This window comes from Chiloscyllium plagiosum, unplaced genomic scaffold, assembly GCF_037043375.1.
Source record: "Chiloscyllium plagiosum isolate Xiang-an unplaced genomic scaffold, Cpla_swu_hap1 HiC_scaffold_1, whole genome shotgun sequence".
NCBI lineage: Eukaryota > Metazoa > Chordata > Chondrichthyes > Orectolobiformes > Hemiscylliidae > Chiloscyllium > Chiloscyllium plagiosum.
Window position 1 is genome coordinate 140,463,110 of NW_028270139.1, and position 13,701 is coordinate 140,476,810.

A 13,701-nucleotide genomic window follows, 5' to 3' on the forward strand; every position below is an offset into this window, starting at 1 on the left:
AACTCCATTTACAAATTTGCTGGTGACACCATCATAGTGGGTCGGATCTCAAACACTGGCGAGTCAGAGTACAGGAAAGAGAAAGAGAGCTTAGTGTCATGATATAAAGACAACAATCTCTCCCTCAATATCAGCAAAATGAAAGAGCTGAACATCAACCTCAGGAAGTGAAGTGGAACACATGCTCCTGTCTGCATTAATGGTGGTGAGGTGGAGATGGTCGAAAGTATCAAGTTCCTTGAAATAAAGATCACCAACAACCTGTTCTGGTCCATCAATGTTTGCTCTACAGCTAAGAAAGCACACCAACACGTCTACAATCCTCGGAGGGTAAGGAAATATATCTTCGGAAAATAAAATTGGCAACAATATTGACAAAAAGATTTCAGAGCAAGAATGAGAAGCTTTTAAAGTGGTGTTCAACAGAATGAAGGAAAAATGTACTCTGTTAAAAGGAAAGAACAAAATATGAGATTTCATGGATGAATACAAACCTAAAGGAACAACCGAGGTTTGGGAAAGAGCCTTGCTAATGCATGACAAGAGAGAATATGAAGAAAGAGAGAGACAAGTATAAAGAAGCATTTGAAAGGCAAGGAGGAATGAATGAAATTATATTATCTCGGAATTTAAAACAAATAGTAAAATATATGACGGGCATATCAAAGAAAAGGAAGTTTGCAATGAGAATAGAATGATTGGAATAGGCAGGATAACACCAAAGGGAAAGAAAGAGTATTAAAAATACTATTGCACTTTAGGTTTTTTTGTATTCACTCGTGCGATGTGGGCATCGTTGGCTGGGCCAGTATTTCTTGCCTGTCCCCAGTTGCCTTTGTGAAAGTGATGCTGAGCTGTCTTCCTCAACCGCTGCAGTCCATCTGCTTTGTCCAATCCACAATGCCCTTAGGGAGGGAATTCCAGGGTTTGGACCCAGCAACAATGAAGGAATGGTGATGTGTTTCCAAGTCAGTGGCTTAGAGCGGAATTTGCAGGTGGTGGCGTTCCCATGTATCTACTGCCCTTGTAATGATGGGCTTGGAAGGTGCTGTCAAAGGATCTTTGGCAAATTTCTAGTGCTCATGTAAATAGTGCATCCTGATGCTAATAAGAATTGGTGGTGGAGGGAATCGATGCTTGTGGATATGATGCTAATCAAGTGAGCTGCTTTGTCTTGGATGATGTCAAGCTTCTTGAATGTTGTTAGGGCTGCCCTCATCAAGGCAAGTGGGGAGTATTCTATCACACACCTGACTTGTGCCTTGTAGATAATGGACATGCTTTAGGGAGTCAGGAGATAAGTTACTCAATGCAGTATTCCTAGTCCCTGACCTGTTCTTGTATCCACTGTATTTATATGGTGAGTCCATTTGAGATTCTGGTCAATGGTAACCTCCAAGATGTAAATAGTGGGGAATTCAGTGATGGTAAAGCCATTGCATGTCAAGGGACAGTGGTTAGATTTTCTCTTATTTGGATGGTCATTGCCTGGCATTTGTACGGAGCGATGTTACTTACCACTTGTCCGCCTAAGCCTAGATGTTGTTGCTTCAGTATCTGAGGAAACACAAATAATGCTGAACTTTGTGCAATCATTAGCAAACATCACCACTTTTGACCTTATGATGGAGGCAGGTCATTTATAAAACCGCTGAAGATGGTTGGTCCTAAGACACTACCCTAAGGAACTCTTGCAGAGATGTCCTGGAGCTGAGATGACTGACCTTCAACAACCATGACCATCTTCCTAAGTGCCAGGGTATGACTCTAACTAGTGGAGAGTTTGCTCCCTGATATTCATTGATTCCAGATTTGCTGAATCTCCTTGATGTCACGCTCAGTCAAAGGTAGCCTTGTTGTGAAGTGCTGTCACTCTCACCTCATCTTTGGAATTTATCTCTTTTGTCCATGTTTGAACCAAGGCTGTAATGAGGTCAGGAGCTGAGTGATCATGACGGAATCCACACTGGGCACCAGTGAGCATCAAGGAGGAAGAAAAGGCAGATGTGACCTTGCATGATGGGATGAGCATCGAGATGAGTGCATTTGAAATTTTAAAAAAGGGATTTAAAAGAATTTCAGGAGGATGCAGAAGCATTATGACTTATTTTTAATAATTTGTAAGAAAAAGGTATAATGCCAGAGACTGGTGGATAGTTGATACAATTCTTACATTTAAGAAGGATGACAGAATATGTCCAGGGGAATATAGACCAGTCAGCTTAACATCAGTGCTAGGAAAAAATAATGGAATCCTTCCAAATGTAAAGACAAATTTGGAGCTGAAGAAAGGGAATTTGACCCTTCAGGCTTGCGCCGCCATCCAATAAGGTCATGGCTGATTTGTTTGTGTTCAAATATCACAGTCCATTATTAATATTTTTCAAATTTATTTGCTCAGAGATGTTATTCCACAGATCTGGAGCACATTAATGTGAACCTTATAAGTAGGGGCATTATCTCTGTGCCACAAGAGACCCTCTGATAACCTTGAATGTTTCTGCTAAGTAAGAATCTTTCTTGACTCCACCTTAAAAAATATGAAATGACCCCACCTCCAAAATCAATGACTTAAATTAGGGAAGAGAAAGCATGGACATGAAATTCACAGACAACACCAAGATAGGTAGGAGTGTAAGTTGTGGAGGAAGACATTAAGAGATAGCAGATGGGTGAGTGAGTGGGCAAAAATATGGCAGGTGGAATATAATGTGGGAAAATGTGAAGAGTACAGATGATACCAAAATTAGGAAACACAGAGCCATATAACAGGCAAAGTCACCATCGTCCCACCTGACCATAAGGCTGCTCTGTCGTTAGACAGAGGTGACTGGCAGTGGTTTAAGACTGAGATAGATAGGTTCTTGAGCATCAAGGGGATCAAGGGTTACAGGAAGAACATAGGAGAATAGGGTTGAGAAACTTATCAGCCATGATTGAAAGGTGGAGCAGGCTCAATGGGCTGAATCGCCTATTTCCTGCTCCTATGTCTTATCTCCCTTCAGGCCTGTTAGTGAAAAACATGTCAAACAAATCTCAAACCTCCTTGGACTTAGCCAAAAAAATGATAAAATTAAGCCATAGAATTCTATAGGATTGTATATTACAGGGGTCTATTCCACAGTTGCAGGGTATTCATCTCAAGCAGTCCATTTTAATGTTTCTACTCTTCCCATCTTTGGTCAGCTAAATCTCCTAACTTAAAAATCCACTTGCCATTTCCCAACTGCTTCTAGCTTCCTTTTTAATAAACATATCAAACACTGCCTGTAGTAGCAGGTAGCATGTTATCATCATTCTTTGAGTAGCGAAGCATTCTCTGAAATCCATTTGGATTATGTGGTGACTATCGTATGTGGACGGACCTTGGTTTCACTCTTTCCCACTCGCGCCCATTCAATCAAAGCTTACACAATCTTAAAGACCTCTTCAATCTTCTTTTTAGCAAGAGACCCACACTCTCAGTCCTTTCTTGAGATGTGAAGCCACACATTTCTGGTAATTTGCTCCTACACTTCTGGTCAATTATTTGTGTGCCCACTCCAGGGCCTCTATCCTCTTTCTAATTGATGACCATAACCCGTGGATGACAAGAGCAGAGGAGCTTCTTATCAAAAGGAAGAAGGAACCAAGAGGAAGCAAGAATCTGGCACAGCTTTATAGGATTATAGGGTAGCTAGGAAAGAACTCAAAAATGCACTGAGGAGAACTAGGCAGGGCACGAGAAAGCCTCGGCAGGAAGGATTAGGGAAAACCCAAAGGTGTTCTACACATACGTGAGGAATAAGAGAATGATCAGAAAGAGGGTTGGGCCAATCAGGGATAATGGAGGGAGCTTGTGCCTGGAGTCTAAAGAGGTGGGGGAGGCCCTAAATGAGTTTTTCGCTTCAGTAATCACTAGAGACAGGGACCTTGTTGATAGTGAGACCAGGTTAATAGGCTTGGACAGATTGATATTAAGAAAGTGGATGTGCTGGAAATTCTGGGAAGCATCAAGATCTATAAGTCCCCAGGGCCAGACCAGAAATATCCAAAGTTACTACAGGAAGCGAGGAATGAGATTGCTGCACCTCTGGCGATGATCTTTGTATCCTCACTCTCCATGGAGTAGAATTGGCTAATTATAAGGAGGCAGATGTTGTTCCTCTGTTCAAGAAAGGGAATAGAGATACCTCTATCAGTCTTACGTCTATGATAAGCAAGGTACTGGAAAAGATTCTGAGAGATAGGTTAATTGACAATTTGGAAAACCATATTTTGATTAAAGTTAATCAGCATGGCTTTGTGAGCGGTAGGTCATGCCTCCCAAGCCTTATTAAGTTCTTTGAAGATGTGACGAGAGAAGTTGACAAAGGTCGAGCAGTGAATGTGGTGTAAATGGATTTCTGTAAGGTATTTGATAAAGTTCCCCATGGTAGGCTCATTCAGAAAGTTAAGAGGTATGGCTACAGGGAAATTTGGTTGTCTGGATACAGAATTGGCTGGCAGAAAGAAGACAGAGAGTGATAGTGGGTGGAAAGTATTCTGCCTGGAGGTCGGTGACCAGTGATGTCCCACAGGGATCTGTTCTTGGGCCTCTGCTCTTTGTAGTTTTTATAAATGACTTAGATGAAGAAGTGGAAGGGTGGGTTAATAAGTTTGAGCTGAAAATGTGTTGCTGGAAAAGCGCAGCAGGTCAGGCAGCATCCAGGGAACAGGAGAATCGACATTTCGGGCATAAGTCCTTCTTCAGGCTTATGCCCGAAACGTCGATTCTCCTGTTCCCTGGATGCTGCCTGACCTGCTGCGCTTTCCCAGCAACACATTTTCAGCTCTGATCTCCAGCATTTGCAGACCTCACTTTCTCCCTTGGGTTAATAAGTTTGCCAATGACTCAAAGGTCGGTGGTGTTGCAGATAACATTGAAGGCTGTTGCAGGCTTCAACAAGACATTGACAGGATGCAGAGCTGGGCTGAGAAGTGGCGGGTGGAGTTCAACCTGGATAAATGCAAAGTGATTCATTTTGGAAAGTCAAATTTGACTGCTGAATACAGGGTTAAAGACAGGAATATTGGCAGTGTGGAGGAACAGCAGGATCTTGGGGTCCATGTACATAGATCCCTCAAAGTTGCCACCCAAGTTGAGAGGGTTGTTAAGAAAGCATATGGTGTTTTGGCTTTCATTAGCAGGGGGATTGAGTTTAAGATCCACGAGGATTTGCTGCAACTGTATAAAACCCTAGTTAGACTACACTTGGAATTTTGTGTCCAGTTCTGGTTACCTCATTATGGGAAGGATGGAGATGCTTTCGAGAGAATGCAGGGGAGATTTAGCAGTTTGCTGCCTAGATGGGAGGGCATGTCTTATGAGCAGAGGTTGTGTGAGCTTGGGCTTTTCACACTAGAGAGAAGAAGGAAGAGAGGTGACTTGATAGAGGTGTACAAGGTAATGAGAGGCTGTTCTCCAGGGCAGAAATGGCTGTCATGAGGGGTCATACTTTTAAGGTAATTGGAGGACGGTGTAGTGGAGATGTCAGAGGTAAGTTCTTTATGCAGATAGTGGTGGGTGTGTGGAATGCACTGCCAGCAGTGGTAGTAACATTAGACACATTTAAATGACTGCTGGACTAGCACATGTATGGCTTATATTTAGGGGTGTGTAGGTTAGATTGATCTAAGATTAATATAAATGCCTGGCACAACATCGTGGGCTGAAGGGTCTGTACTCAGCTGTACTGTTCTATGCTCTAACTCCACTCAGTACTCAAAGGATGGGCAAAATTTCAAGACAGGGTTAGCATAATCTCCCTACGTTTCAATTCTATCCCTTTAAAAGTGACCATTTCCTTAGCTTGCTCTTATTGTGACCTTGCTAACCTGTGACATATCTTTGAGTGATTGATGTGCTTGCATTTCAAGATCTTTTTGTTCCTTTATCCCGTGCAGATACTCCTAAGTAATAAGAGGCATCCCTATTCCTATCAGAGTATACCACCTCAAGTCTACCTAACGTAATTGGCCAATTATTTGCCAATCTGCATTTTTATTAATGCCCTCTTACAATTTGTTAGCATAAAGGCAGTGTCTTTTTATTTTTCTATATTTTTGATTGTGAACAGAATTGCTTTAAAAGGCAAGCATTATTGAAGGTTTGTTGCATGTTTTTGAAAGTAACCTGATGCTCATTATCAGCACTGTTTACACAGCTTCTCCTTCAAGCCATAGTAGGAGAAGCTGCAGATGAGTGTGCACAAATGGAGAGTCAGCTGGCAAAGAATGGCTTATTCATCTCTGGATTAGTGACCAGTTATCAATGACAGCATCTTCTCCTGCTAACAGCTTTGTGATTGGTTCTCATATAGCTGAATAGATTGGGGCTATGAACAAGATTGAGAGAAGTCATCAGATCTTCACCAGTTTGCTACAGGAAAAACTACTTTAAGCCTGAAGAAAACCATTTTATTTTTCCTTCAACAGTTGCTATAAAGTTGCTGTGACTTTTAACTAATAAGTCAGAGACCTTGGGTGGCATGGTGGCTCAGTGGTTAGCACTGCTGCCTCACAGTGCCAGGGACCTGGGTTTGATTCCTGCCTCGGGTGACTATCTGTGTGGAGTTTGTACATTCTCCCTGTGTGTGTGTGGGTTTGCTCTGGCTTCCTCCCACAATCCAAAGATGTGCAGATCAGGTGAATTGACGATGGTAAATTGCCCATAATGTTAGGTGCATTAGTCAGGGGTAAATACAGGGGAATGGGTCTGGGTCGGTTACTCTTTGGAGGGTCGATGTGGACTTGTTGGGCCAAATAGCCTGTTCCATACTGTAGGGAATCTAATCTAAATCTTTTCTAAGGGTGAACCAGTAGCTTTGTGCTTCCTGTAAATTAGTAAAAACTTCTGGCAAAGTTCACTTTCGTTTCTGCTGGAAAAGTGTATACACTTACACTCTATCACCCAAGCACTGGTCCTCAAACATGGCAGGGAGCAGGGAAGGGTATCAGCTGTCCTTCCTCACAAAGAGACAGGGGGCAGTGCCAGGAGGCATTCAGCTGAAGAAGGAACCACACACAGGTTCCTCAGAATTCTCCTCGCAGGACACTCCCGATCTGGTTGTGCCCTTCACTTCCACCCTGCCTTCCTCCGGTCTGACCTTTGGAAATTGAAGCTGAGGAAGGTCCAGCCGCCTTCAGCAAGAAGATCCTCAGCATTTTACAGTTGACCAGACACAAATAGCCCCGGGGTCGCTCAATCAAATCTCTAGGGTCAACCGGTACCACTGCTGAGCAGTGGAACCTGGACAATGTTAATGTGTGGTGGGAGAGAGAGAGAAAGAGAGATTTAAAAAACTATTAATGGCATTTTAGGGGCAAGTGTGACAGTGCACTGTTATAAAGTATCATGTTTGTATAAATTTTTGAACTATATGTATTTGTCTAATATTCTGTCCAGCCCTGAATATATGGTGATAATATAGAGCCTAACTCCAGGATGTACCATGGATTGATGTCTGCATTAACAGTTTGCTGCTGCAGGTGGAAGAAGGTAGACAAGGTTTATGTGGGACAATGGATTATGCAAATACAATTGTCTATTGTTCTTAATTATCTCCTTCCTTTCCTTGCCTCCGTGTCCAAAATTGCTGGTGCTGAATGAGGCAGGCAGAGGGGCATGAAGATGTACATAAATTAGGGAATCGATGCATCAGGATTCCACTTTTCAGTCACCCAGCCTGATTTTGAATCTAACTTTTCATCACCCCATCCCTCACCAACCTTCACATCCAACCCCTTCCCAACCCCTCCCCCCCCACCCAGTACGAGCCCCACAGACAAAAACGTGTACTGCCATTTTTAAAGTTTGGGTTTGCAAAGCGAATACTCCTCACAACTCTGTGCACCAAGACGAATAAAAATCAGATGTTAGGAATGTCAGGTTTTCTGAATATGTTTCCAAGATAGAATGAAGTTGGAGATCTGGAGGATAGTTAATTAGCATTCCATGAATACAAGGTCCATGTGATTCAGAAAGTCATGAAGTTGGGCTTTGAAAGAGGACAATCCAAAGCAAGCCAGTGTAGGATCAGATTGCAAATCTTCCTAAAGTTATTGAAACTCAAAGACAGTACACAAGAATATGAGAGAAAGGGGGTCTGAGAGATCAGAAAACAGAGGAAGTATGGTTTCTATTTCTCATCATGCTGGCTGGGAGAGGTAGCTCATCTTCAGGTTGAAAAGACCAGGTTCGTGAGGGTTTAAATAAAACTGGAAGTTTTCATTTGTTCTGGCTGAAAGGTGGGATCTCACCAGGAATGTCAACAGAGTAAATGTTATTTGGCTGGCGAAGTAATAAGGAGCCTGGAATAGTTTTGGGCTGGTCACTGCAGAATTAAGTGTCCAATTAAGGGATAGAGTAAAATATAACTGTAGCAGATGGATTTTTGGTCACTGTAAAAGTTAATTGGGGGAAAAATTCATTGTAGCTGACTAAAACAAAAACAAGACAAACTTTTAGTCAAAGATGCTTTTAGTTTGTTTATTCTGCAAAAGATTTAAAACATACCAAATTGTCAAGCCATCCTTTCATTCACTCAAAGTTTAAACATTATCAGTCTCTATGGGGATTGCAATAAGTGTACCAAATTATTATCCATCGTGTATAATGTTACAAAATCTAGAGCGAACACAGAGTTGTCTCAGATTGGGTGGAGTTAACAAGCTGGTTCCTTGAACACAATGTTCAGATGAGATGGGGACATTTCTATGTTTGTCTTGAACTGAAGGAGACACGAGAGATTGCAATGCCAGAAATTCACACTCTGCTGTAAATCTGGCCTCACAGCAAACTTCTGAAAGAAGACAAATGTGACTTAAAGCAGCAGAAGCTACAATGTGACCTTTAAAATTGAAATGCCCATATTTTGTGTCACGGTTGCAAGGTCTCTTTTACATTTCAGTCAAGGGTTTAACCAGCCCTGTAGTAACACAGATCTTATAATTTTAGCTCCAATTTCCTGTGCATGTGTACGACAGCACGCTCATGTGAACTTAATTCTTTTTAATAGCCATTTTGTTGATTTTCTTTTTTTTTTATTTTTTGGATCAGCCCCAGGCTCATAAAATAACACTCCAAGTATTTATAAACTAGCAAAATAACCAGAATTGCAAGAAAGAAATGTTAAACTTCCCAATTTTTTTTTCCCCTTTGGAAATCAAAGGGTTTATGACCAGAGAAATAAATGACATGTTCCAGCAATCTCTAAAGGCACGATAAAGTCAGGTTAAAGCTACATGCGGATTTTAAAAAAGGGGTCTTGGCTGTCTCGTGGTAGCTGGGCCAAGTGACAGTTGGGCTCCAAGTTAAACAAATCATTGTTGTTCCTTTTGCTATGGAATGCCATCCATATAATACTAGCTCTGTGAAGCCAAGAAGGATATCTGGTGGTCAGTTGTTAACCAGGACAGACAGGCTTTGCTCAGCACCGACTCTACATCCTGCAACCAGTTTCTGGGTTTGATTTAAGGCTTGTTTGGAGACAGAAATTACAGCTCTGGCACAGCTGTATGGCTGTGTTTCCTCACTAGGGGCTTAATTATGTTTGCACTGCTATCCTCGTTGCTATAATGTGGAAAGTGTAATGAGCTTTCTTCCCTCGCAGTAGCTTTCCTAGTGGGCACAGCGCAGAGCTTAAAATACTCGTGCTCTTAAGACGGGAAAATCTGGTGCCATTTCATATTAGCAGCCATGGTTTGCTTTGTGATTGCCAATTCGAGATCGATCCAAATTCAATTCTCCCACAGGGATTACAGAATCACGCAGCGTAGATGCAAGCCAATTGGATCACTGTGGCTCTATAAAAGGGCTATCAAATTTGCCCCATACCCCCGCTCTATATTTCCACTAGCCCTCCCAAGTTTTCCCTTTCATGTCGATATAAATATACAAATCCATCTTGGAAGTTATGATTGAATCTTCTTCCACTTCCCTGTCATACATCGATTGTACAGCACGGAAACAGACTCTTCGGTCCAACCCGTCCAGGCCGACCAGATATCCCAACCCAATCTAGTCCCACCTGCCAGCACCCGGCCCATATCCCTCCTATTCATACACCCATCCAGTTGCTTTTTATGTGTTGCAATCGTACTAGCCTCTACCACTTCCTTTGGCAACTCATTCCATACACGCATCACCCTTTGTGTGAAAAAGTTGCCCCTTAGGTCTCTTCTGTCGGGCATTTGTAACAGTGTACTGTGCATAAATAAAATTTTGTCACTTCTCCTGCTGTGTTTTTTTGCCACTGCCTCCAACTCTGCATCTTCTAGTTATTGACTCTTCAGCCAGAAACAGCTATCACTTCCTGCACTATCAAAGGCACCGAATGTTATCATTTCCATATTTTTTCAATTGTTCAGGCAATTTCTTCAAAAGCATTTTGAGGAATAGTTCTTAGCTTTGCAACTGTGTAGAGTTAAATGATATTTAATTGAATGGAGTAGGTTCTCTTAAAAACATAAATTATTTGCATTTATGTAGAAGTTTTCATGACCTCAGAGCATTCCAAAGCATTTCATAGCCAATGAAGACTTTTGAAGTGTAGTCACTGTAATGTGGGAAACATAAACATTTTTAAGACCAAGAAAAGATCAATAGATTCACAAACCTGGTGCCCTTTGATTGATCTCAGCTCTATAATTCAGTTTGTATAAAGGAATTCTGGTTAGGCTATTCTGACATGGGATGTCTCCCCGTCGGGTGTGGGACTGTCTGTTACAGAGACGCCGCCCTGATTGTAGATGACCTTTCACCCCAGGAAGTTTCTCCAGCCTTCCCTTAGCTTCATGGTAATCCAATGTTGGAGGCTGACTGCAACAGACTTCAGAAATACCTGAAAAGTTGAAGCTGCTTTTAAATAAGCTAGCAGAGAGTGCAAAACATCTGTGGTCAAACTAGTATCTTTATTGAAGTGGTGCTTCTTTAAACATGGTATTTATGGTTATTCTTTCTCTGAAGTCTTTAGAAGAATCAAAATTTCTCACTCTAGTTTCTCACCAAAAAACTACATAGAGCAGTTTAAGGCCGAAAGTAGGCCTGGACTTTGGCCTTGTGACTTGTTTATGGTCATAGAATATTAAAAACTAGTTGGGGAATATTTAGTTGCAAAGGCAGGTTCACCCTGAGATTATGGGACTATCTTTTGAGGAGAGATTCAGGAGACTGAGCTGGTAGTCTTTAAAGTTTAGAAGAATGAGAGATGATCTCATTGAAACTTACAAACCTTAAAAGGCTAGACAGGACGGATGCTGAAAGGATGTTTCCCCTGGCTGTGGGGTCTAGAACCAAGGGCACAGTCTCAGAATAAAAGGCAAGCTATTTAAGAAATCGCTTCATTTAGAGCAGGGGGTGAATCTTTGGAATTCTCTACTCCTTGCTCCGTCATTAAGTTCAAGATAGAGATCGATAGATTTCTATATAGTAATGACGTCATGGGATATGGGGAATAACACAGAAGAATGGCATTCAGAGAGATGATCAGCCATGATGTAGAATGGCTGAAGGGGCTGAATGGCCTATTCCTGTTCCAATTTTCTATATTTCCACATCTGATTGACTCAATATTACTTCCAGGAATAGACACTATTTATTTTTAAATCTGGTGTTATAATTTTAGCATCTATAATTAAAGAAAACATCTTCCTACCAATGAATCATGATAAAATCCCAGTTTAGGATTCAGATTTAGCAGCAACATTCTAATTGCTCTGTCCTCGAGGCTGGGATTAGGTGGTGACATGCAAACTAGAGTTAGACTGTGTGGAAACATAAAGTTACCGAAAGGCTGTTATCACCTTTGTCTAGACAGTTAATTCAGATCAATCATTTCAATTCAACTGATAGATTTTGTGAAACAGTTCATTCAAATCCAGTGTGTTTTCATTGCTAACAGAGAGAATAGAGTCATTTAATGAACTGTATCAGATTATTGTCCTGATTGTTTTGCCACACATAACAATCCCATTATCTCATCCTCCCGTCCATGCCACATCTTCCATGCCATCCCCATATCATGTCTCTTCTCCCTTCCTATACTATCCCTCCCATGCTCCAAATCCTCCATCTATCCTATTCAACCCCTCAAGGAAATACTCTCACCAGCCTGGTCGGGGAGCAGAAGGAGGGTAATCTGCCTCTGAGGTCCCGTTACTTACTAATACTTTTGTTCAACTTCCCACCTTCCCCCAACCAACCAGTCCCACAGCTGCTGCCCCCAGCCATTGGCAGCTGTACTTGTGCCATGATGTGCAGCCTTCTATATGGCCCATTACTTCCATGTGTGCCAGGCACCACCACATGTGGTCCTGAGACTAACCAATCAAGCAGTGTAGACATATTAAACAGAAATATTATTTGTGGAATGATTATAAACTCTTATTAGTGTTCCTGGGCTCTGTACACATATATTGGAGGTAGGATTTGAGATGAAACCACAGGTGCCCCTGGTTCTGACTTTTGAATGTTGCATTTGCACTCTACCTTTTTCAGTTAACACCTCTTGCATATTGTTGCTTTCTCTTTGCCAGCTTTTGCCTACTGTTGCTTGTTTGACAGCTGTGGCATATTATCCAAACCCTCTCCACCCTTCTGTCCATTTTTAAGAAACTGCTTAAAATCCCTTTCTTTGATTGTGTCTCAATGACATCCTAATGCCTTCTGAATGAGTGTGTGTGATAACGCTTCTATGAAGTGCTTTCTTTACATTAAGGCCACTAAATAAATCAAATTGTTGTTTCTGCCATTTCTATGTGGGGTAGATTTTGTGATGCCCACCAGTAAAGTGGGAAGAGGACATATTAAATCTGGTGAGAGGTATTCTTGCCATCTACTGACCCGGCCCGGACCTGTCTGAAGTTTTCCATGGCGTGGTGAGGTGGTGGGGGTGTGAGGAATTGGCTGGCCTATGCACCCTTCTGTCAATGAGAGAAACTCGTTTCTCTGCTGAAGCAGTTCAATACAATAACTTTAAAATGACAGCTAGACCCTTCAAAGCCCAAGGCAGGAAGCAATTCTTCACACTCTGAGCAGTGAAAACATGCAGTTCCCTTACCCAAAGACCGCTGAGACTGGGGGCCAATTGAAAATTTAAAACAGACTTTTGTTAGGCAAGAGTCACAGAGTCGTACAGTAGGGAATTGGGCCCTTCGGTCCAACCCATCCATGCTGACCAAGTTTGCCAAAGTGAACTAATCCCTCTTGTCTGTGTTTGGCCCAAATGCCTCGAAACCTTTCCTATTCATGATTTGGAGATGCCGGTGTTGGACTGGGGTGTACAAAGTTAAAAATCACACAACACCAGGTTATCATCCATCAGGTGGTTGTGGAGGGCTCAATCCTAACACACAGAATTTATAGCAAAAATTTACAGTGTGATGTAACTGAAATTATACATTGAAAAGTTTTTGAGCAAAGTACAATGTAACTCTGCAAGTACAAATTCATCCCACAAAATATTTGTGTGCATGTGGGTCTTTGTGTCTGTCTGTGTGTGTGTCTGTTTGTGGGGTGAATTTGTACTTGCAGAGTTACATTGTACTTTGCTCAAAAACTGCATACATTCATGTAAAACTCCGTTATCTCACTTTTTAGATCAGAATCAATCTAAACATCATGGTACAGACAGAGAACACAGGGGCTAACACCTTCAACATATTGTCTAGCTAACACCAATT